This window comes from Stomoxys calcitrans, chromosome 5, assembly GCF_963082655.1.
Source record: "Stomoxys calcitrans chromosome 5, idStoCalc2.1, whole genome shotgun sequence".
NCBI lineage: Eukaryota > Metazoa > Arthropoda > Insecta > Diptera > Muscidae > Stomoxys > Stomoxys calcitrans.
Genome location: NC_081556.1, coordinates 11615218 through 11636674, shown reverse-complemented (window position 1 = coordinate 11636674; position 21457 = coordinate 11615218). Strand labels below are relative to the sequence as shown.

The 21457-nt window shown below is 33.3% G+C and overlaps 1 protein-coding gene across 5 annotated transcripts in view; it reads left to right on the top strand.

The window, feature by feature from the left end:
* The window catches only part of LOC106082548 (uncharacterized), a 161146-nt gene that overhangs the window by 124945 nt on the left and 14744 nt on the right, over window positions 1-21457 (top strand). The window lies entirely within an intron of this gene.

Sequence of the window (21457 nt, the reverse complement as noted above, 5' to 3'; positions counted from 1 at the left end):
TTTATTGAAAATTTAATTTAAAATTTTTAGTGAATATTTTTAACTTTGGTTTTAAATTGAAAATGAAGTATTGAATATATAAATAATTATTAATGTAGGCCAGATTTAGATAAAGCTCCCACATAAATATCTCGATTTGACTTCTTGAGCCCCGGGAAGCTGCAATTTTTGTGCAATTTTGCTGAAATTTAGCATGTAGTGTTCTGTTTTGACTTTCAACAATTGTGTCAAATACGATTCAAATCGGTCTATAACTTAATATAGCTCCCATATAAACCGATCTCCCGATTTGACTCCGTGAACCCTTACAAGCTGCACTATTTATACGATTTGGCTGAAATTTTGCATGTAGTGTTCTATTACGATTTCCAACAACTGCGCAAATCTGTCTATAAACTGATATAGCTCCTTTATAAACCGATCTCCCGATTTGACCTCTTGAGCCCTTACAAGCCGCAATTTGTTTTATTATTTTAAATTTTTGCGTTATATTAAATTTCCAAACTCTGGCAACTCTCAAAACTGCCTTTTTCCCAAAGTGTTTACTTACCTCTACTACTCGGCTGACTGTCTTGCTGGCAGCTCCTGTGCTGCCAATATGTGCCTGAGTGTCGGTGAATGCCTCTGCACGTTTATGAGTGTGTGTGTGTCTGTGCATACAAAACGTCATGTGGAAATTCTTACGAGTATGAAAGCACAAGCCAGAGACAGGCAAGCAAGCAATACATACAAAGCGGGAGCAAATGAGTTCACACAGTTTTCAACAAATTTAGTCCTTTCGCAAACGTCGTCGAGTTCTTGTCAAAATTTCAACGGATGAACGAGCAAAAAACAAAAAAAAAGAAACACAAATACCTATAAAAACAGCCACAAACAAAACCAACTCTGCGAAGCGATGAGTTGTAGTGGTAGTAGTCATACAAATTATGTTGTATGCCAAGCATTATTCAAACTAACGCCTACTCTTTGGATTTTGGATGAGTAAATTAAACATTATCATCAACACCATAGCACCAAACACCACCACAACCACCCCCTTTGTGAGAAAGGGCAATGCATTAAAGGAATACTATTAAAGAGAGCTAGGGAGAATGAGAGAGAGAGGGGAGAAATAAAAACAAAAAACGAAGAAACATTTTTCAAAAAAAAAAAAAAACCTAAAAGCTATTTAAAAAAATCCCTACTTCAGAATTTTTGAATCTCTTGTCAGTTTGCCCTGTCGTGTTACTTGAAAATGCGAATGTCTTAAGTGTTGTTATTGTATATTTGTATTTGTTTTTGTTTGTCATACCAATCATCATCACCATAATAATAGAAAAAATAACAAAAAGATCAAAACACGCCAGCAAAGTAGCATATTAAAGTTATACGATTAAGTTCTCAGGGGCTTGCTATAAGAGCAGAGAGCACTAATGTTGGCAGTGTGAGAGTGTATACACCACAAAGCCAAAGCCCCCCTAAGAGTGTAGAACATTGAATATCTCTTTAATTACTCACAAAACCCCAAGACGTCATTCACATGCAGCCAACAGCAATAACAAGAACATCTGAAGAGGCTGCTGCTGCTACTACTGTTGTTGTAGTTCGTAGTTGGGGCTAAGTGATTGTATGCCATAGGATGTCATGCTGCCGTAATTTGTGTTTTGAGTGAGAAGAAATAAGTGAAGTGTAGTGAATGAGTGTTGCGCTGCGCCTGCTGCTACTGCTACTGCCATTCATTGTCTGTTCTATTGTAACTTGCGTGTGTGTGTCTACACCACCCCCCCTATTACAAAAACACTTACATACACTCGCACACGCATTCATGTTGTAAAACAACACCCGCATTTTAAAGTGTTTCAGCAGTGAAGTGAATGATGTGAAATGATGGCGTTTTTGCTGCCACTTAAAGAAATAAAATAACACAAGAAAAAAGTACATACCTACCTATAATAATAAAAGAAAAAATTTATATATATTTAAAAGAACCAAGGGTGGAGGAGAAGGCTGAAAAGTAAGAAGCATCAGAAAAAAAGAGTCTAAAGAAATTGTAGCAACACAAAAGAGGAAGAAACATAAGAATATAAGAAGCAAAAAAAAAAAAAACCACGAGAATGGTGGTGGCGGCGGCATACAATGCTGCTATTTTTTGTATGTTAATACTGATACGTTGTTAGTCTTCGCTGGGCATACTTAACGGTAATATAGAGGCGCGCGCGCTTGTCAAGACACATGTCAAGGAAATAACAGAAAAAAAATCAATCAACAAAACAATAAAAAAAGCATAAACATATAAAAAATTAAATAAAAAGAAAATTATAAAATAAAGGAAAATAAAAAAACAACAAAATTTAAATTAAAGAATGACATATTATGAAAAGAAAAAAATAAAATAAATATAGTCAAACTTAAGTTAAATGTGTAAAAATTTAAAAATAAGTAAATTTTTTAATTTAAAAAATTGAATTTAAACAAACTGGAAAATAAAAGAATTTTTTAAAATAAAAAAACGTTTGAAATATAAATAATATTTTTTTTATCAATGTTTGTCGAAAAATAATTTGTAAAAAATCATCATAAAATAATTTTAAAAAATTTATTGTAAAGCCACAAATTTTTTTAAAGAAAAGTGTTTTAAAGAATTCAGCTTAAACCATAGTAAAACTTTGAAAAGAAAAAACGAAAATATATATAATAAATTAAAAATAATAACTAATAAAGTTTCTAACTAAAGGAAAGGTAAAAAATCCAACAAATAAAAAGAATCATAAAAATTAAACGAAAATTAAAAAAAAATAATAAAATGAATTTTAAGTTTTAATTTATGAATTTTCATACCAATATAAAGGAATCAAATTGAAAAAAAAAATAATTAAAATTAAACCATCTTTTTAAAGGAAAATCTAACAAAATAAAAAGTGCCAACAAAACAAATTTTTCTAACCAAGTGTTTAACAATAACAAAAACGTATATTCAACAAACCTATTGTTTACAACAACAATAAAAAAAGTATAACCGTTATATTGATACCCAGAGACTCATGTAAATGTCTAACTTTGCCAGCATCTCTAGTGTAGTGTTTTTGCTTTGAACTCGCAAAACAAAGCTGCATACTGCATACTTAAACACACTCATCTAAAAAAAAAACAACCACCCACACACCTATAAGTAGTCATCACACACAGCCTCCCAAACACCTTTGACTCTCGCTCTCACCCAGGTGTTAAAGTTGAGGTATAGTTATAGCAAAGGTGATTAAATTTTTATATTCCTAAAAGTAACTGAGAAAGAGTGGGAGAGAGAGAGAGGAAGTGCGGCAGAGATAGAGAGAGAGCATAACAGTAAGAGTGCAGAGATACAAAGCCCAAGTAGGCAACATATGCCATGTAGATAGCTACAAACGCCTTAAGCTATGCAAATATTTGACATGTTGTCAAAACTATTGTCATTTGATGTTCATCACATTGTTAGTGTTGATGCTGATAGAGTTCTTGGTGCATTATCTAACAAATACAACAACAATAAAAACAAAATACCAACTACTACTTGCCCAGTGAACAGCAGCAACCGCCTAGGCTCATTGTAATGGATTTTAAGCAACAACCACAACAGCAAAACTCAACATTGGCAAAGGAGTCAATATCAAGCATAAACTTGCGGATATCCTGCGTTAGCAGGACTAAGAGCCATAAACTAACCACATCATCACACCAAGCCGAAATTGTGGTGTCTGTTGAAAAACTTGCTATGAAAAATCTATGGCCAAGGCATCGTTTACCGCAACAGCAAGTTATAGGATAGTTGAAACCACAAACAACATCAGCCATATAATTTTGGTGGGGTAACTTGCACACACACATACATACATAGAAACACTTGCAGCTCTCCAAAAAAGTATAACTAGTTGCAAAACGAAAAACAAAAAAACAAAAGAAAAAAAAAAAAAACGAAAGAGTAACATCACATCACAACATCAGTATTCAAGTGTATATTGCAAAAAGAAAAACCCTAAGAGAAAAAATATAAAGGATCTGCTTGCTACTCGGCTACTGTGTATCCTTTTTGTTTTGTGATTTTTTTGTTACCTTTTTGAGGGGGTTATTTGTTTTGTGTGTGCCTGTTTTTGTGTTCAAAATAACAAAACAGCAGCACAAGCACCACCATCACCATCATCAGACCACCATTACCACTCGCATTCTTGTTGGATTACTTCTAAAATATATGATGGAATGGCTACCAAGAGGATTACCCAGCATTCATGCGCCAATACCAATTTGTGGTGAGTCGTTGGTAACGTTATCGTATTGTACACAATAGCAATAACATAAGTGTTTATGGCTTTTTTTGATTCTTTTTCACTCGCTCCCCCATTTTCCCAAAGAGGATGTTCTATGGGGATTTGTATTGGGGGGAAAATCAAAATAAAGGATAAAAAATACATATTTGGCAATTTTTAAGTGTATGCAAGCAAGGATACAGTAGAAATTTTTGTTTTTTTTATAGTTTATCAAGATTTGAATTTTTTTTGGTTGAGGGTAAAATATTTTTGGGCAATTTTTGTATGGGAAAGCAATTAAAGTGAAAATTTTTTTGGTTTTAACCCATTCACGATGAATGGGAGGAAAAATATTAATGGAAGATTTCTAACTCGAGTTGGGTGAGTTTTGTTAATTTGTGTTTTTTAACATATGGTGGATGAATGGCCATTTTTTAAGGAACATTGTCTAAAATGAAAATTTTTTTAAATATAAAACTTTTTAACCTAAATTTTCCTATAAAATTTATAGATTGAGATTTATGTAAACCGTAAGGTAAGGTTGGTTTAGAGGGCATGTGGCTAGCAAACTTGCACACATTAGGTCCATTGTAAAAAAGAAGTCTTATAAAAACAGAAAACCCAGTACTGGCAGGTTGTACGTCCCGGATTGACCCGATGGGTTCCTTAAAGAAATGCTCGCCCAATATCCTGTGTCTTCTCTTCGCGATTGCGCGACAGTGGCACAAAAGTTTCTCTACTATCTTCAACTCCTCCCCGTCATAGCAAATCCTGCAGAAGACTGACTTTCCTTGCGCCCAACGCGTACTCACCAAATACCCCGAGGATAGGCGACGTCCTGTTTCGGGAAATACTCCACCGCAAGGCCTTTGCCAACCTGCAACCAATAGCACAAACTCATTTCTCATTCTTGCGGGTACCGTAGCAGGTTCCGTCTTTTTTAAAATTATTTTTTCAAGAGTTTACGGATCTAAATCGGCGCTTAATAGATAACATCAAAAATTATGCAGAAAAGCTTAGTTTTACAAAAAGTCTTGAGAGAATTATCGTTCATGCTACACAGATGGATCAAAGCTAGGGGCTGAGTGGGCCTGGGGGTCTACCTTAGAAGATTTCTATATACATTTTATTAAAATTTTTTTTTTTTTTTTTTTTTCAATATACAGTTTTTTTTAAATCGGTCCATAACCTGATATAGCTGCCATATAAACCGATCTTGAATCTTGACTTCTTGAACCACTAGAGAGCGCAATTCTTATTCTATTTGGCTGAAATTTAGCATGAAGTATTTCGTTATGACTTCCAACAACTGCGTTAAATATGGATCAAATCGGTACATAACTTGATGTAGCTGTCATATAAACCAATCTGGGATCTTGACTTCTTAAGCCTCTAGATGGCGCAATTCTCATCCGATTTTGCTGAAATTTTGTACAACGCCTTCTTCCATGACCTTCGACATACGTGTCCCATTTTGTCTTGATCGATCTATGGCCTCATATAGCTCCCACTTAAACCGATCTCCCGATTATGCTTCTTGAGCCCCTTATCCCTATGGACTGAAATATTAGCCAATGACTTCTGCTGCTATGATCTTCAGTATTCAATTCACTTATGGTACGAATGAACTCGACAAACGCGATCCATGGTGGAGGGTGTATAAGATTCGGCGTGGCCGAACTTAGCATGCTCTTACTTGTTAATAATAATAATAAAATTTTGAAATTTTTGAAATTTCGAATTTTTGTTTTTTACGAACATTTGATTGAAGTTTTGCTTTTAAAGAAAATTTTATTAAAATTTTGATTTTTTTTCTTATTTTTTTTTTAATATTTCTTTTATTATCTATCAAAATTTCTAAGTATACAAATTAATTGTCAATTGAATTAGGATTATCGAATTTAAGATATGTTTAACATATCTTAAGGTGGTAAACAGAGTTGTTAAACAGCTTTAAGAGTTACCCTTACTGCATGAAAGTTTCAAGAGTTACCCTTTTTACAAGATTTCCAATTACTTGGAAGAATTTTAAGAGTTGTTAAACAGCTTCAAGAGTTGAGAGAATTTCCCTGGCATTCTTTATAATTTGAGTTTGTTGTTATTGTTGTTCTGCTTTTTTTTCTCACTTAATTGACATCTTTTGCTACGACCGCTGTTTGTTAATAAATCAATTAAAACAAATTACCCAATAGCGGCTGTTAGAGAACACATTGACTTCTATTGTTTGGAAAAAGTTAAATATTTTGACAACACACAATTAAATGTCACGCACAATAATGCCACACCATCATTACCATCATCATCATCACCAACACCACCACTACCATTATCATTATGAACAAGCAATGAATGAATAAACATATGAATGGCCTTAATGTTAAGAGGTTCTCTTCTTCTATCATTCATTTACACGCACATTCTATTCCCACAGCTCTGTTTCTTTCAAAGTCTCTTGTTGTTTTCTGCTTGGTCCACACCATTTGCCCTTACCAATTTATTTGGGGGATGACATTTGTCTCTAACAAAGATCACCGCTAATTTTTTGTTTGTAGTCTGTTTGATCCCCCCATTACTTTAGTGATCTATACCATTGCTATAATGATCAGAAATTTGTTTATATTACACACACACACACTTATGCGACTATAGATTCCTACATCACGGGATCCCGCTAATATGTGTATGGCTATGTGAGAAGCCAAATGAAATCGACATAAACCTCATGCATGCATACATACATACATACATAGCACTCTCGAAACATGTTAAAATAAGCTCTGAGTACATTTTATTTTCAAGAGACATTCATTTTTGCTTACATATAGACATGTGTTTGAAATTGTTTACATATCTATGCTGTGTAACTCAACAAGCACGTGCTTATTTTTATTGTACCCCGTATCCCGCTGATGTATTATTAAACGAATGACTTTGCTCTCCTATTATGTGCTGCTGTTGTTGCTGCTGCTGCTGTTGCTCTTGTCATAGTGTTGTATACGGTTTGTTTTATTATGTGGGTCGTTGTCGTCGTCGTTGTTCTTGTATAGTCAGTCCTCCTCGTTGTCAATGTGTTTTTGTGCTGCTGCTGTTATTATTTGAATTATGTAGTTGCCATTGTGATGTGTTGCTGTTGATATTTAGTTTTTCTTAAATTCCATCTGTTGTTTAAATATCTATTCACTACTTTACATTATTGTTTATTTTTGTATGTGTTTACATGTGTGTTTTGTGATGTGAAAACCACCCTCCCTTCTCAATGCGGCAGCGGCATTTTTGTTTAATTGCCTTTGTTGCCCATTCGCCATTCTACATTTCCCATTATGGCATTAAGAAAATTCATTCAAATTTCTATTTATAATACCTCCATGTGTTAGGAGGAAAGCAATTCATTGAGAGTATCTTTTTTTTGTTAGGTGTTAGAAAGGTGGCTTTTGGAAATTCTAATAAAATGTTTTACATGTTTATGTGAAAGAATATTTGAAAGGAATTGTCATCATTGTTGTTCATCATATGTACCTAGAAAAATTTAAAAGCGTGCTAAGTTCGGACGGGCCGAATCCTGGAAACCCACTACCACTATACGCAAAATTTCAGCAAAATCGGATAAAAATGGCGCTATTCTGGTTATAGACCGATTTAGACCGCAATTGGCACAGTTGTTGGAACTGCGGCTTCCAGGGGGTCAAGAAGTTAAATCGGGAGATCGGTTTATATGGGAGCTATATCAGGTTCTTGACCGATTTGGACCGTACTTAACACAGTTGTTGAAAGTCATAGCAAAACACCATATACAAAATGTTAGCCAAATCGGATGAAAATTGAAGCTTCCAGGGGCTCAAGAAGTCAAATCGGGAGACTGGTTTATATGGAAGCTATATTAGGTTATAGACCGATTTTGGTACAGTTGTTGGATGTCATAACGGAATACTATGTGCAAAATTTCAGCCAAATCGGAGAAAAATTGCGGCTTCCAGAGGCTCAGAAAGTCAAATCGGGAGACCGGTTTATATGGGAGCTATATCAGGTTCTTTACCGATTTGAACCGTACTTGGCACAGTTGTTGAAAGTCATAACAAAACTCCATATACAAAATTTCAGGCTTCCAAGGGCAAAATTGGAGGCTTCCAAGGGCTCAAGATGTCAAATCGGGAGATCGGTTTATACGGGATCTATATCAGGTTATAGACCGATTCGGACCGTACTTGGCTACGTTGTTGGGAGTCATAACAGAAAACTATACGCAATATTTCAGCAAATTTGGAGAAAAATTGTGGTTTCCAGCGACTCAAGAAGTCAAAGCGGGAGATCGGTTTATATGGGAACTATATCAGGTTCTCTACCGATTTAGAGCGTATTTGGAACAGTTGTTAGGAGTCATAGCAGAACACTATGTGCCAACTTTCAGCCAAATCGGATAAAAATTTAGGCTTCTAGGGGCTCAAGAAGTCAAATCGGAAGATCGGTTTGTATGGGAGCTATATCAGGTTCTTAACCTATTTGGACCGTACTTAGCACAGTTGTTGGAAGTCACGACTATAAACAAAATTTCAGCCCAATTTGACAAAAATTGCAGCTTTCAGGGACTCAAGAAGTCAAATTGGGAAATCGGTCTATATGGGAGCTATATCCAAATCTGAACCGATATGGCCCATTTGCAATCCCCAATGACCCACATCAATATAAAGTATCTGTCCGAAATTTCAAGCGGCTAGCTCTACGCGTTCGATCCCTATCGTGATTTCGACTGACGGAGGGACGGGCGGACGGACATGGCTAGATCGATTCAGTATGTCGAGACTATCAAGAATATATATACTTTATGGGGTCCTGGATCAATATTTCGAGGTGTTACAAACGGAATGTCTATAGAAAAAATCATTCGCAATTTTTTATAGAAAAAATTTTCCCAAAAAAAATTTTATAGGAAAAATTTCGATACCAATTTTTTTAAAGAAACACTTACAAGACCAACTTTTTAAAGGAAAAAATTTTGCTTCTTAATATTTTATAAAAAAATGTCTTATAAAAACATTTTTGGGACAAAATTTTTTGTAGAAAAAACTCGAGGCCAAAGTTTTTATAGAAAAAATTTCACAAACAACTTTTTTATAGCAAAAATTTCGCAAACAATTTTTTTGTATAAAAAATTTCGCAAACAAATTTTTTGTAGACAAAATTTCACAAATAATAATTTATATAAAAAATTTCGCAAACAAATTTTTTGTATACAAAATTTCACAAAAAATTTTTAATCAAAAAAATTCTGCAAACAAATTAAAAAAAAAATCAGTATTTTAGAGAAAAAATTTGGCTAACAAATTTTTTATAAAAAAATTTGGCTAACAAATTTTTTATAAAAAAATTTGGCTAACAAATTTTTTATAGCAAAAATTTCACTAACAATTTTTAAGAAAACATTTCGCAAAAAAATTTATAGAAAAAATTTAGAAAAAAATTTTTAATGGAAACAATTTTGCAAAAGAAAATTTTAATGGAAAAAATTTCGGAAACAAATTTTTTAATCCTTATTTTTTAGGTATATAAGTTCTTCTGAAATGTTACTCACAACACTGAAAGAAATGTTTTTGTGAAATTTTACTCTCTAGCGACCCGTTGAATGGGTTTTGTGGTCTTTTTTCCAAAAAGGTGTTAAAAACTGTTTTTAAACAGGACTGGCGTAGTCCAAATAATCTACAAAAATGTTCGCCATAAAATTTCACTATTAGCGTCTTGTATAGATTAAAATCCAAAACAAGAGTCAAACGGCCGAAATCAATAAAAAAAATAGGAAAATCATAGTTTTCCGAGTTGGTGGCAGATTTTGCCAATATATTTAATTTTAGGATAATGGTATTCAAGATTAAAATGTTCTACATATTCTACTAATAAGTCACTGAACGACAGAAATCTGTTTGTATGATATTTTTTTTTTTCTTAATTTTGTCTGTCCCTTTTGCGAGTTGGTTGGCGGGGCCAACGTAGCGTAGAGATTAGCATATCCGCCTATGATGCCGAGCGCCTGGGTTCATATCCCGACGTGAATAGACAAACAATTTTCAGCAGTGTTTATCCCCTTACAAATGCTGGCGACATTTGTAAGGTATACAGTCATGTTAAAAAAAATTTCTCATAATACTCCATTTTAGGAGCATAAAGAAATATTCTTTATCAAATTTCACTATGGGTCAACGATCAGAAATTGGTTAAAATTATTAATTTCAATAAAGTACTTAAAAGGACAACAAGCTTGGGAGGACTAAACCCAAAACCATACTTTACAGCTATAAGGTGATCAACGTAAAATATCCATAAATAACATTTGATGTTTTTAACACTGCTTTAGAACAGTTACCGTATTTTATCCCTCATAAACTGTGTTCATCCTTTGTGCTTTATTATACTTCCCAACTCAAACTGTTTGGTTTGCCTTTAAAGTACTTTCTCATAGACTAAAAGAGCTAGGCATATCATAGTTTTCTTGTCTTCCTCCAGGCTTGTTATCTCAATTTCCTTGTTAAGCTTGGCAGGAAGTGTAAATTAGTTACTTACAAGAAGATTAACATTCATTTTCCATTTCCCAAAATCATTGCAAGGAAGTTAAGCTTGATGCGGAGGATAATGGCTGTAAGGGGATTGTATCAAGAACGAATTGTTAATATTAACTAAGACAAATTATTACAAATCCCTTTAAAAGGCACACAAACTTACTCACACATAGGCATACGCACACTAATCCATAACAATAACACGTTCAGTAGATTTAAACAGTAGCTTGTGGGGGATATTTAACGCTTATGTATGTGTGCTATGTACTAGTGTGGCTAATGATGTAGCATTGTAATATGTTGCTGATTACTCTTTGGCTTCAGGGGTTTTATGGAAATACCCATTTTGCAAGAACTAGGCGTTTCTTTAGTGTAGCTTAAATTGTTAAGTACGTATTTTGAAAATATTAGGGGATTTAAAAAGGGAACTGGTAACATTTGTTAGACAATTGTTTGTTTAAGGAAGCAAAAGAGATTTTTAAATGACTTGCAAATATTTTAGGTTTTTTTTGTAAACTGCAAAACATACTGAAAATTGTTTTTTCTATGAAAATTTGCAACATTTGGCGCAAAAAATAATTTTTTTTTAAAATAAAATTTGGTACCAAAACTTTTTTCCATAAAAAAATTTGGTACCAAAACTTTTTTCCATAAAAAAATTTGATACAAAACATTTCTTCTATCAAAAGTTTGGTATCAACAATTGTATAAAAAAATTTTTACCGAAATTTTTTCTACAAAAAATTTTTTCCGAAATTTTTTCTATAAAAAATTTGGTACCGAAAATTTTTCTACAAATAATTTTTAAACGAAATTTTTTTTCTATAAAAAATTTGGTACCGAAATTTTTTTTATTAAGATTTGGTACCGAAATTTTTTCTATAAAAAATTTTATACTGAAATTTTTTTATAAAAATGTTTTGCAAAGAAATTTTTTTATAAAAATATTTTGCAACGAAATTTTTCTTATAAAAATTTTTGCTAACGAAATTTTTTCTATAAAGGTTTCCGGTACCGTAAAGTTTTCCAACAAATTTTTAGTACCGAAATTTTTCCTTGAAAAAATTTGGTGCAAAATTTTGCTAGAAAAAACTTGGTACTATAATTTTTACTCGAAAAAATTTGGTTCCAAAATTTTTTCGTAAAAAAAAAATCTATACAAAAATTTTATCTAAAAAAATTTTTGGTATCGAAATGTTACTAAAAAAAAATTGGCACCAAAATTTTTACTAGGAAAAATTCGATCTGAAATTTTTACAAGAAAAAGTTTAGTACTAAAATTTTTACTAGAAAAAAATTAGTAGCAAAATTTTTTCAAAAAAAATTTTGGTACCGTAATTTTATTTAAAAATATTTTTGGTACCGAAATTTTTTCTAAACAAATTTTTGATACCGAAATTTTTTTCCAAAAAGATTTTTGGTTCCGAAATTTTTTCTATTAAAATTTTTGGTACCAACATATTTTCTTTAACAACTTTTAGTACCAAAATTTTTCATTAAAAATTTTTGGTACGGAACTTTTTCTTTTAAAATTTTTGGTACCGAATTTTTTCTTTACAAATTGGTACTAACTTTTTTTATACCAAGAATTTTTTCCATAAAAAATTGGTATCAAACATTTTTTCTATAAAAAAATTTGGTATCAAAAATTTTTTTCCTTAAAAAAATTTGGTACTAAAAATGTTTTCGGTACCAATTTTGGTACAATATATTAAATGTGGTACCAAATATTTTTTCTATTAAAAAAATTGGTATCAAAATGTCTTCAATAAAACATTTTTTCTATAAAAAGAAAAATTGGTATCATAATTGTCTCTATAAAAAACATTTGTGCCGACGTTTTTTTCTAAAGCCAATTTGTGACCTTTCCTTCGTTTTCCTGAGCCCTATATTACTGTCGCTAATTTTTGTTTTTTTTATACCCTCCAGCATAAGATGGGGGTATACTAATTTTGTCATTCTGTTTGTAGCTCCTCGAAATATTCGTCAAAGACCCCATAAAGTATAAATCATGACATTTTAAGTCGATCTAGCCATGTCCGTCCGTCGGTACGTACGTCCGTCTGTCGAAAGCACGCTAACTTTTGAAGGAGTTAAGCTAGCCGCTTGAAATTTTGCACAAATACTTCCTATTAGTGTAGGTCGGTTGGGAAATGGACCAAATCGGACCATGTTTTGATATAGCTGCCATATAAACCTATCTTGGATTTTGACTTCTTGAGCCACTAGAGGGCGCAATTTTTATCCGATTTGGTTGAAATTTTGCATGAAGTGTTTTTCTTTATGATTTCCAACAACTTTGCCAAGTATGGTTTAAATCGGACAATAACCTGATGTAGCTGCCATATAAACCGATCTTGAATCTTGACTGCTCGACCTTGGGTCTTGACTTCTAGAGCTTCTAGAGGGCGCAATTCTTATCCGATTTGGCTGAAATTCGGCATGAAGTGTTGTGTTATGGCTTCCAACAACTGTGCCAAGTATAGTCTAAATCAGTCTCTAACCTGATATAGCCGCCATATAAACCGATCTCCCGATTAGACTTATTAAGCTTCTAGAGGGCGCAATTCCTCTCTGATTTGGCTGAAATTTTGCATGACGTGCTTCGTTATGATTTCCAACAACTGTGCTAAGTATGGTTCAAATCGGTATATAACCTGAAATAGCTTGGAGGTGGTGTTTTTCTATTTGAAAAAGTCATTCAAGAACTTGACTAATGCGATCCTTGGTGGAGGGTATATAAGATTCGGCACTGTCGAACTTTGCACGTTTTCACATGTTTTCATTTACATTTCTAATGAATATTGATCAAAAATAGATTTATTTTTTTCTCCATTTGCATGAACGATTTCCCAAGCATATGGCATAACATGTAGCTCTTTATTTTATTACAATATTAATTTCTATGTTTCTGTTATACTTTGGGGATTATTTAATGTTCAATGACTTTTAAATGGTGCTCCAACTCAAATCGCATTTCTCAACTCCTTTAGCCATATGAGATTACACAAACCACAACGGCCACTATCCCTGGCAAACAGCTATCCAGCTAGCCAGTCAGCCATGGCAAATAATTGAGTTGTAATAATTTATTTATTATATTGCATTTAAAATTATGCACATATGCGCATACATATGTAGTTATTAATTGTGTGTGTAATATATTGTAAGGATATGTATCATACATGCATTTTATGATGGTTGGGTTTTGGTACACCGCAAATTCATGCATCATCGATGGTATAATTTTTAGCATATTCCATTTTCGGGGAATGTAGGCTCATGTATGCCTATGCATAAGTGAATGAGTGCAATGGCGTTGGTAAAAGTCCTTGTAGGGAATGATACTAGTTGGGATTTTGTAAAGTCTCTGAGGACACTGGGTTAATTTAATTTTTGATAATTATTGTCGCTGCGCTTTTTAATAGGGGTAAGCTATCAAAAACCCTAGCAAACTGGTTGCATCTTTGGTACTAAAAAAAGTACCTAATGGTACGAAAAATAATTCCCACCATCAAACACTAAAATGTGGCGAAATTTTCAAATGCTTATTTGTTTCAATACAAATGCATACTCTAATGAACTTACAAATGCATACTCTTTGGTAGCATAAAGATACAAAATGGTACCAAAAACAGTACCCAAAGAAAAAAGTGAAAAATTAACAAAAATTAAATTCTAGAATATGGCAACATCTTCAAATGCAAACTTCTTTTCACTAAACAAAATAATCAACTTATAAATGCATACTCTTTGGTACCATACAGGAACAAAATAGTACCCAAAATAGTACCCTAAGAAAAAAAGTGAAAAACTAAAGAAGTTTTAAAAATGTTCTCTTTGGGATTTTGTAAAATCACTAGGGAAATGAGGTTAATTTAATTTTTGATAATTATTGTCACTGAGATTTTTAATAGGGGTAAGCTATCAAAAAACCTAGCAAACTGTTTGCATCTTTGGTACTAAAAAAAGTACCTAATGGTACCAAAAATAGTTCCTTTCATCAAACACTAAAATGTGGCGAAATTTCCAAATGCTTATTTGTTTCAATAAACAAGTTAATGAACTTACAAATGCATACTCTTTGGTAGCATAAAGATACAAAATGGTACCAAAAACAGTACCCAAAGAAAAAAGTGAAAAATTAACAAAAATTAAATTCTAGAATATGGCAACGTCTTCAAATGCAAACTTCTTTTCACTAAACAAAATAATCAACTTATAAATGCATACTCTTTGATACCATACAGGAACAAAATAGTACCCAAAACAGTACCCCAAGAAAAAAAGTGAAAAACTAAAGTTTTAAAAATGTTCTCTTTGGACCGCAAAATACCCATGAAATATAGCCAAAAACAATAAGCTATCGGTAACATAGCCCTATCTATCTGTATGGTGGTACGATTTGGTAATAAAAAAAAGTACAAAATGCTGCGTAAAAAAGTACCTTAAGCGAATATAGCTAACTTCTCAAATGCTTAATTTTAGGAACCAAACAATCGCTTTGTTTTATTTTAGTACTATATGAGTGCAGTGCATTGAATTTTTTTATGAAAAGTACATCTACCCAGGACAACGTACATCCAGAGAAAAGTTAATACCAAACATGCTCATTTCAGTACCATACGGTATTGATAGTAAAGCAACACCGTTTGGTACAAAAACAATACCGGATGGTACGGATGAAACATAAAATGTTTAGTACCGTTTGGTACTAGTCTTATTACCAAAATGGTAATGGCTTTAATACCAATCTATTATTGGTTTTAGCACCAGATCGTTATTGATTATTCCGCCCCCAAAAAAACCATAAAAAAAAAACAATGAAAATAATTTTAATCTAATTTTATTTGGATTATTTATGTTAATAATTACACAAAAGTAATGTTACACCGTGACCAACCTCAATTCTTTGTATTCGGCAATTCCATATCCATTGATTCCCAGAAGTGGTTTTCATATAAATACATCAACACAGCATCATTTTCCACACAAGAGACTATCATGTTTTTGGTGTAGAATGTCCTTAGAATTTGTACTATTTCCATTTTCACCGCTTCCAAGTAATTGAGGAGGTTTTTGCGCACTCACTTATTTGTTTAACAAATATTTTATAATGACCTCAATATTTTAAGTACAAAGCTCAACAACACTTCTAGAATACAAATGTGACGCCGTCAATTCTAAGTAGTCTCCTTTGTCTGGTATTGAATTGATACCAAATGGTATTACAATGTTTGCCATTGACCTGAACAAAAAGAATACCAAGCGGTATTGGCAAAGTACCGTCATTTGTAGTTCTGGATAAATTACCATTGCAGGCTTATGTAGAACATTTGTCGTCAGGATTGCCAGATATGTTTTTAACAAATAAGTGTGGCCACCTGCAGAAATGCCTCTATTGTGAATGGCAAAATAAAATTATAACCAATTATTTATAAAATGACGTGCAGAAATCTTAATAAATTTTATATGACTACTATGCCCACACAAGTTTTGCAAGTTTTAATTAGAAATTTTACAAATATATTCACTTTCTCATTGTATTGTTTTGAGGAGTTGGCAAAGGGCGTTATCACCTCATGGCAAACAAACAGACTTGCATTGGAAACTTTTTTTGCGTTTTATTTTTGTACTTCACGGCTTGTCCATCCAGTACTGAAATAAAACACACCAAATTTCCGATTTGGTACCATAAATACACAAAAAAAAAATGTTCCATCAAAAGCACTAAAAAAATTTATATTTTTCGAAAATGTTCTCCTTGGGTAGGAACAAGTAAAAGCGTGCTAAGTTCGGCCGGTCCGAATCTTGGGAACCCACCTCCATGGATTCTGCTAAAAATGTATACAAAATAAATTTAGTTGAAGGGCATTATTTTATTTTACATATCAGACTTCTGTCAAACCAGCAAATATTAAAGCTTCTAGGAAACGAACAAAGATAATCGAGAGACCGGTTTACATGGGAGCTACATCAGGTTATAGAACGATTTAGACCTTACTTGGCAAAGTTGTTGGAAGTCGTTACAGAATCGCATGCAAAAATTCAGCCAAATTGGACAAAAATTGTAAGGACTCAAGATGTCAAACTCGGTGATCGGTTTATATGGGAGCTATAGCAGGTTATAGACCGATTAGGACCGTACTTAGCACAATTGTTGGAAGTCAAAACAGAACACTACAGCGGTCAAAAAAAGTATTCATCATTAGCAAAATTGATAATAAATTCACTTATTTTGGGTAATTGAAGAAAATTTAAAGTAAACAAATAATGCAGTTTTATGCAATAGTTTATTTTTCGTAATATGTTTTAAAATAAATTCAAAAAATAAATTTAATTAGCGCAAAAAATGCAATTTTATATAATAACACCAACAACAGAACAAAAAAAGTATTCATCATTGATGTGCTATCATCAAAGTCAAATTCAAATATTATTTGGGAATCCCCCTTTTCTGTTTTATTTAGTAAAGGAGGCTTTGCCCTTGACAGCAAATATTTAATTTCATTGAAAATATAGTTTTTGTCAAAATGGGTCGTAAGCAAAACGAGGTTTCTGATGAGGTAAAAGTTTTGATAATAAAACACCACAGGAATGGTTTAACTTAAAAAACTATCAGTGAAATATTAAATAGACCACAATCTACTATACAATCCATCATCAGAAAGTGGACAGAAACGAAAACTGTTGACAATAAACCAAGATCTGGTCGACCAAAAGCACTTTCAGTTGGAGATGTGCGTTGGCTAGTGCGGCAAGTTCAGAAAACTCCGAAGACAAATGCGACCATTCTTCGTAAAAACACTATGGAATATTTAGGGAAGGAAGTTACTACACAAACAATTCGAAATACACTCAAAAGGCATAGTTACAGAGGAAGAACTGCACGTAAGAAGCCCTTTATAAATAAAATAAACCGAGTGAAAAGGCTAAACTTCGCAAAAATGTATGTAAAACAGCCCGAATCATTTTGGAAAACAGTAATTTTTGCAGACGAGAGCAAGTTTAATCTTTTTGGGTGCGATGGAAAGGTCATAGTGTACAGAAAACCAAATACAGAGCTTGAAGAACGAAACACAGTATGGCGGCTTCAGGAGCGGGAAATCTTGAAATTATTAATGGAGTAATGGATCATAAGTATTACATTGACATTTTAAAGAGGAATTGAAAAGATAGTGCTGTAAAACTTGGGCTTGGTAATAACTTTCAATATTATCAAGATAATGACCCCAAACATTCTGCTTTAAATACCAAGATGTGGATGCTGTATAACTGCCCCAAAGTCATTAAAACTCCTCCTCAAAGTCCCGACTTGAACCCAATTGAACATCTTTGGGAACATTTCGAACGCAAATTGAGAACGCGCAATTTTTCGAGCAAGAGTCAAATGCAACAGGTGATAATGGAGGAATGGACTAATATAGACCAAAATATAACCGCTAAATTAGTCCAATCGATGTCAAACCGTTTAAAAGAAGTTATAAGACGCGGTGGTCGAATAACAAAGTATTAATTTTTTTAAATTATGTTATTTATTTTTTTGTTTTTTTGCAATGATGAATACTTTTTTTGCTTAATTTTTTGTGTTCAGCTGTAAAATGGCCCTTTTTGTTCCAATAAATACTATTTTTTTTCTTTAAAAACAATGAAATTGTGTACATATATATCACACAAGCACTACTGCATCATTAGTTTAATATGTTTTTATTCCAATTGTCTTTTGTAGACTTATTAAAAAAAAAACATTGAATGATGAATACTTTTTTTGACCGCTGTATGTGCAAAATTTCAGCCAAATCGGATGAAAATTGAGGCTTCCAAAGACTCAAGAAGTCAAAACGGGAGATTGGTTATATGGGAGCTACATCTAAATCTGAACCGATATGGCCCATTTCCAATCCCCAACGATCTACATCAATATTAAGTATCTGTGCAAAATTTCCAGCGGCTAGTTTTGCGCGTTCGACCGTTATCGTGATTTCGACAGGCGGACGGACGACTTCCAGGGGCTCAAGTAGTCAAATCGGGAGATCTGTTTATATGGGAGCTATATCAGGTTCTTAATCGATTTCCATGGCGCTTGGTACAGTTATTGGAAGTCATAACAGAACACTATGTGCAAAATTTCAGCCAAATCGGATGAAAATTGTGGCTTCCAGGGGCTCAATCGGGAGATTGGTTTATATGGGAGATATATATCCAAATTTGAACCGATATGGTCCATTTCCAATCCCCAACGACCTACATCAATATAAAGTATCTGTGCAAAATTTTATGCAGCTAGCTTTACGCGTTCGACCCCTATCGTGATTTCGACAGACGGACGGACGGATATAGCTAGATCGATTCAGGATGTCAAGACGATCGAGAATATATATACTCTATGGGGTCCTAGATCAATATTTCGAGGTGTTACAAACGAAATGACTAGATTAATATACCACCATCTAATGGTGTTGGGTATAAAAAGTATTAGATAATAATCATTTAAGATTTTTTTTACATATATCATAATTGAAATATAACTACCTTGCCTTCTGCTTGCCTAGTTTCATTTCCTACAAGGGCTATTGATTCGACCTTAAAAGTGTTCTCAAGAGTATGTTTATAATTGTGCATATTTATGTGGATATTTATTTTATATTTTTGGCTTACATCCAATCCATCTAATAATATTTTTAATTAATTTAATGCAATTACAAGCCAATATCATTATCAACATCATCATCGACATCAACAACAACAACAACGACAACGACATCCACACATGGTCATTATCGATACATCCATTTTTAATCATTTGATAACCGCAGCAAATACAATAATTACAAATGCCTACATATGTGAATGAGCATATTGACCAATAGACAGGAAGACAGACAGACAGACAGACATACACCGAGCTGGACATCACACTCTCTTCCCAAGCACACACATAAACACAAAGGAGTACTTTGCTGATGTTGTTTCTCCATTTAATATGGACACTTACATGGAGATTTCATTAAACTCCAACAAATGGCAGACAGACAGACAGACCAACCATATCAGCCATCCAATTGTTCAATCTACCCCCCCTCTTGGCATGCTGCTTAGTGCTTAGTTGAAGATATCATCCCCGTGAGAGAGAACCTGAACATGATTTCTTCTATTAAAGCTGGCAATAATCAGCTACAAATATGGATGATTACCAAATGTACATGACTCGTAACTTGTTCGATTTTATACTTGCCATTCGGTCATTGTTCCCCCTGCTTCCTGCTCCCACCTCTTTTGACCAAAATCAGGAAACCACAAGAGTTTTTGGTCTCTGTACCCATAGAAATGGTATCCTTTGTGATTTTGGGGTTGGCTAGGAGGCTAAACACTTATCCTTGATAGCATTGCCAACGTATTGGGTTTGTTCAAAACTTTACCACTTTAGCACTGCACATCACCGACCAGGTGTATAGGCCTATTTATGTATGGGTGCATGTGTGTGTGTGACCAAGTCGTTGGTCAGCATATCTAATTTCTGACCACTTTTATGAACGTACTTGCCATTATACTTTTCCCTTGGCCCAAAACGACATTGGCTGGGTGTAGGTAATGTAGATAATTCATACACTTTACAAAATTGTTTAGTGAATTTTTTAGAAAAAGTTGCTGAATTTGTAACACACTGATCACTGAATAAAAGGGGACAGGGATATTTTTTTGGGAAATTTATTCTATATATTCCTTTCGGGGCAGCTCTCTTTACATTATTTCAATATACCTTTTTTAGCTTACTTTGTTTTAATATACCTTGTTTCAACATACCTTGTTTTAAAATACTTTGTTTCAGCATACCTTGTTTAAACATACCCTGTTTTGTCATACTTATGGCCGTTTTCTCATTCACCGGTTAAAATTTGCTGTATCGATGTTCTTTTAGTTAAAGGAATTTGGTTTTCTAAATATATGTTTATTCTAACGATAAACCCAAGCCATGTTAAATCAGGTAGTGTACAGCAAACATCTGAGTAAAATTTTTTCTCGCGAAGAGCACTATCCCTCAACGAGTTTTTTGATTAGCAACAGAATAATTGTGAATGGACAAAGAAGGTATTGTGAATGAATAAAAAGATGATTTACCCATAATTAAACCATTTTTGTTTATTTTTTTTTTGCTTTTGAATTACAAATTATATGTACAAAACATGTTTACGCTTTGCTGTTAACTTTTTAGTTTATTTACCTGTGTTTTTCAACGTTTTTGTGTTCTCTCATTTCCTTTTTCTCACTTCTCTCAAGAAAGAAGCAAAATAAAGCGTCAGATTTCTATTCGTTCCAACTCTTAGCGATTTTTTGTTGAGTACGAAGGTTCATATACTCTCTTTCAAACCCCGTTTACACTGCTCTTTAAATCCATATTTAATGGCTCAATCATCTGTTTTCCCTTTATAAAATCTGCTGACGAGAACAGTATAAACGGGGTTTCACTGTCTATGATAAATACAGCTGTTTTTTTTACCCATTGCTGCGTAATATTAGGTGTGTTCGCTTACTCATCAACTAACAAAAAAACACTGGAAAAAACCTCCGGTAACCTCTCATATATGAAACTCTCCAAATGTTTTTCGCTCTTCCCTTATCTCTTATTGGAAAACGAACGCCTTGCCGTATATTGCT